Below are 6,073 nucleotides of genomic sequence, written 5' to 3' on the forward strand. Positions count from 1 at the left end.
ATTTTGTTTGAGGATATATCGATCAAATTTGGTACATATTATTTTTTCGGCGCAAGGACGAATCCTATTGAAACTGGCTGAAATCGGTCCATTATTTCACCTAGCCCCCATACAAATGTCCTTCCGAAATTGGACTTTATCGGTCATAAATGTTTAATTTATATATGTATCTCCACAAATTCCGCTCCAAATAAGTTTTATATATACAAAATTCATGTCACCAAATTTTGCTACGATCGGTCCATAATTAGTCATAGCTCCCATATAGACACGCTTCCAAAAATCAGTTTAACGTGCATAAATCGCTTAAAAATGTTGGTATACACACAAAATTCAACAAAGTTAACTTTTTTTAGTTTAATATAGACATAAATCACACGACCTAATTTCATGGTGATCGGTCCATAATTGGTCATAGCCCCCATATAAGGCCCACTTCTGAAAATCACTTAAAAATATAAATTATTGAAATTTTAAAAGAAAAATGTTTTTGCTCTTTTACTTAGTGTAGGGTATTATATATGGCCGGGCTTGACCGACCATATGTTAATTTATAAAATGTGTATAATAAAATAATAACTTTACTTAAATGTTTTCAAACAAAATACCTATGAATTCGAATAGCTACATATAGTTACTAAAACTACACTTGTTTGTAAATGAAAATTAACTTAATATGAAAGAAAAAAGAAAAGTTTATAAACTAAATAACAAATTTATAGGAATTTTATATAAAAACATGATACAATAATTGTAGAAGGTAGAATCACTAGGGAGAGTTTTCAATATTTACCCCTATATAATTTTTTTTCATATTTTCTTTTGTTTGACGTTACAAGAATATATATATAATTAAGAATTTATTTTCTACTGAGTGTACCTTATATTGTTGTGTCATGATATATAAAAAAAATATGTTTAGGTAAATGCATTTAAACATGTTTAATGTTGACATTGTTTAACACGTTTGCAATTATGACTTTTATCTATATATATAAAAGAGTAACGTTACTGACTGACTGACTGACTGACTGACTGACTGACTGACTGATTCATCATCGCACAGCCCAAACGGCTGAAGCTAGAATCACGAAATTTTAACTGTGGGTTCCTCCCTCCCCAAAACGATCCGATAAGAAGGGATTTTTGGAAATTCGAACGTTTAGGGGGTAAAAAAGGGTAAAAACGGGTAAATTCGGTAACCTTATATCTTCAAAACTAATAAAGATACAAAAAAACTTAAAATAGCATGTTACTCCATTTAAAAAATAAGCTGACAGGTGTTTCGTACTTTTTGGAAATTCGAAACTTTTAGGGGAGAAAACGGGTAAAAACTGTATTTTGGTACTTTTTTTGCACCCTATGTATCTTTTAAACCAATAAACATAGAAACAAATTTTAAATCGTATTCTTTAATTAACAAAAAATAAAAAATATAAGTTTGGTACTTTTTGGAAATTCGAACCTTTAAGGGATAAAAATTGTGTTAATTTTTGGTACTTTTTCATAAAATATGTTTTTCTATAATTTGACATAGACATACGAATATTTTATTATGAGCTCCCACCACGTTACAGAAATTTATTTGAATGAAATTGTACCACCTCAATGGGGATAAAAAAGGTACCAAAAAGGGGATAAAATCGGGAAAATACATTATATTCGAAATTATTAAGCCAATTTTGATAATTTTTTTTAACGTTGGTTCCTGGATTCATACAAAAATTAACTAACAGGGTGTTATTTGGAACTCGAGTACCAAGGTGTATATTGGGCCAAATCCGGGTAAACAGTTTGGTACTTTTTTTAAAACATATTTATTCTTGGGCACATTAACACAGATTTTAATATTTTGATACATGCCTATAGCATAAACAATTTTGGCAAAATGGAATATTTTTAAATTTCAAACTTGAGGGTGTTCAAGTAAGAAAAGGGAAATTGGTACTTTTCTCCTAATGGTACTTTTTTAATATTTTAAATTATTTCAGTTATCGACATTAAAGTTAGCTGATATGTATTTGAGTGAAGTTAGTGTTAGGAATAGGGGATAATATTTAGGTACCAAAATGTGTGAACTGTACTATAGGTACTTTTTTTTTCATCTAATGGTACTTTTTTGAAATTTCTATAATAATGGACTTAGAAACATGAAATTAAACATATATGGTCCTAAGTGAGTGAGAATTCTAGCGGGAGACTTTTTGGTACTTTTTCTTTATTGGAATGGTACTTTTTGTAATTTCTTCACCAATGAACCTAGAAACATGAAATAAAGCTTATATGGAACCGAGTGAGTGGAAAACCATAAGTGTGGGTTTTTTGGTACTTTTTCTATATTCTAATGGTACTTTTTTGAATTTTCTATAACTATGGACTTAGAAACATGAAATTAAGCATATATGGTCATAAGTGAGTGAGAATTCTAGGGGGAGACTTTTTGGTACTTTTTCTTTATTCTAATGGTACTTTTTGTAATTTCTTCACCAATGAACCTAAAAACATGAAATTAAGACCGGAGTGAGTGGGAATCTACAAGTGACTGCTTTTTGGTACTTTTTCTATATTCGAATGGTACTTTTTGAATTTTCTGTAATAATGGACATAGAAATATGAAGTTAAGCATATATGGTCCTAAGTGAGTGAGAATTCTAGGGGGAGACTTTTTGGTACTTTTTGTTTATTCTAATAGTACTTTTTTGAATTTTCTATAACAATGAACTTAGAAGCATTAAATTAAGCATATGTGGTCCTAATTAAGTGAGAATTCTATGGGGAGACTTTGTGGTGCTTTTTCTTTATTCGATTGGTACTTTTTGTAATTTCTTCACCAATGAACCTAGAAACATGAAATAAAGCTTATATGGAACGGAGTGAGTGGAAAACTACAAGTGGGTGCTTTTTGGTACTTTTTCTATATTCTAATGGTACTTTTTGAATTTTCTATAATATAATGGACCTAAATATGAAATTAAGCGTATATGGTCCTAAGTGATTGAAAATTCAAGCGGATACCTCATGGTACCTTTTGTTTATTCTAATGGTACTTTTTTTAATTTTATATAGCAATGGACTTAAAAACATGGATTTAAGCATACATGGTCCTAAGTGAGTTAGAATTCTAGGGGAGACTTTTTGGTACTTTTTCTTTATTCGAATGGTACTTTTTGTAATTTCTTCACCAATGAACCTTGAAATATAAAATAAAGGTTATATGGACCAGAGTGAGTGGGAATCCGCAAGTGGCTGCTTTTTGGTACTTTTTCTATATTCTAATGGTACTTTTTTGAATTTTCTATAACAATGGACTTAGAAACACGAAATTGAACATATATGGTCCTAAGTGAGTGAGAAGTCTAGGGGGAGACTTTTTGGTACTTATTCTTTATTCAAATGGTACTTTTTGTAATTTCTTCACCAATGAACCTAGAAACATTAAATAAAGGTTATACGGACCCAAGTGGGTAAGCAACTACAAGTGGGTGCTTTTTGGTACTTTTTCTATGTTCTAATGGTACTTTTTGAATTTTCTATAACATAATGGACCTAGAAATATGAAATTAAGCGTATATGGTCCTAAGTGATTGAAAATTCAAGCGGATACCTCATGGTACCTTTTGTTTATTCTAATGGTACTTTTTGTAATTTCTACACCAATGAACCTAAAGCCATGAAATTAAGCTTATATGGACCCGAGTGAGTGGGAAACCACAATTGGGGGATTTTTGGTACTTTTTATATATTCTAATGGTACTTTTTTGAATTTCCTATAATAATGGACCTAGAGTTTCCAACCGCGGTTTCGGTTTATAAAATTAAAAACCGATCGGTTTCGGTTTTGTGATAATTTATTAAATCTTAAGTATTATAGAAACAAAATTAGTTGATAATATAGGAAATGATATACAAATCTAAAATTCAAGCTTGACGGGTTATGGTTTAGTGAATGCGAATTTAAAAGTGATAATCAATGGTACTATTTCCTTATTGCAATGGTACTTTTTGAATATTTTATATAATAAACATAAAAATTTAAAATTAGGAACACATTTTGCATTTTCTATAATAATGGACCCAGAAATATGAAATCAGACATTTACAATTAGATTCACAAAGTGAGACTTGATAGTACTATTTCTTTCTTCTAATTGGGGTGGCGAAGCGCACCGGGTCAGCTAGTATTTAATATTTTAAACATAAAATGAAAGTAGTCTACTTTCATTTCCTATTCAAATCATTAGCTATAGATTTTCTTTTTGCACATTATTATTGGCTATTACTTGATTGTTTTTTAGATCTACATTTACATATTTAGGAATTTATTTATTATTGTATTTAATGTTATTTTTATTTGAATGGACTTTGTTTATCTATTATACTCAATAGTAGTATGATTTGTGTTAGGAGTTTGTATATATAGCTCATTTGCTACAACAACGTCATAATTCAAAAGATGTCGTTTCGAGAAAAACGGCGTTGAATATTTTATGACATTTTTCTATTTCTGAAATAAATTTTCAACAAATCTTCCGAACTAAAACCTGATTTAAATAGTAGATCTGAATATCTTTCTAATCTGTATTTAACCCAAATTTTTACTTGTCAATTATACGAGAAAACATGAATTTTAATTTTGACACTCTCACACAAAAACTGCACAGAGAATACAGATTCGTGATAGCAACCGAATTTGTTGCCAATCGAATGATTCTACCTTAGTGACTGAATTTTACAGTTGTGGCTACAAAATTTTAGAAGGGGTAACAAAAGATTGGTTGCTTCAACCAAAATTCGTTTTTATCAACTGACATTCTGTTAATAGAACCGAAAAATTCTATGTTTGCAATCGAATCATTCGATTGACAACAAATTCGGTTGCTACTACGAATCTGTTTTCTCTGTGTGATAAAACTATATAAAAGACTATAGAACAGCGCATATTTTGTACTACTAAGTTGAAAAAACACGAATTTTGAGTTATGACGTTGTTGCAGCAAATGAGCGATATGTGTATACATAGGTTAATAGGTTTATTAGGTTGGTCCCTTCTAATATGGAGCCAAAAAACGTAGTTGATGTATCCAATATAAGCTTATTTGATTTAAGATAAGATTTCTTTGAATTATTTTCTTCTGGCATTTTGTTTCTTATTAGCTTCAAAGGAAATTTTTTTGGTATTAATTTAAAATTTCTTTAAAATATAGAAAAGCATTTTCTATTTGTTTTATGTTTAAATTTTATTAAAATACAATTTATCGATCATAATAACGAATATCACCAGATGATTGTATTGAAAAATAACAGAGAGATTAGCTCACTACAAACTAGCCTATCAATAAATAATAAACAATAAATCTTTGATATAATACTGCTAGAAATTTTAGTTTGGCTCCATATAAACGGCGCCATCCTAATGTGTGATAAAATAATATGGTTATATGTAGCTTTACATTATTTTTTTGATGTTCTACTGTTTAAATATTGAGTAAAGTTTTTTTTAAAGTTTGTGCTGTTGTTAAAAACTTAAAAAAATTCCTAAAATAGTTTTGTACTATTTTTACTAGTTTTGGACATTTTTAATACAAAAAGTAAACAAAATATTTAAAAATAGTAAAACTATGAGGCAAACGAACAAACCGATTTAATGAGTTTTAATCTGTGAAAATGTGAAGTAAAAAATATCGCAACCGTTCATAAAATGTATGTAATTCTGTTTGTAATTTCCACAATGTTCATTCGCCATCCTACAAAATATGCTGTATAAAGAGTAGGGTATTCATTCGAGTAATGATCGTTCGATTAATCGAATAATTTCTTACGAATAATTATTCGAACTATTCAAAAAATACCATTTTCGAATAACGAATAATTCTAACAATTTTCTGTAGAATAAGTTAAATTTCGAATTGAAGTTAAAATTCTAAAAACAAGTCTTTCAAAATGTTTAATTCAGGACTTGAACCAATGAAAATAAAAGGTACGGAATAAATATTATCTGAATTATTAATTTAAATATTAATTTAGATTAGAGTGGTGTTGAAAGTGATGGCGAATGTGATTTTCGAAAGTGATA

The sequence above is a fragment of the Calliphora vicina genome, chromosome 5 (assembly GCF_958450345.1).
Source record: "Calliphora vicina chromosome 5, idCalVici1.1, whole genome shotgun sequence".
NCBI classification, from domain to species: Eukaryota; Metazoa; Arthropoda; class Insecta; order Diptera; family Calliphoridae; genus Calliphora; species Calliphora vicina.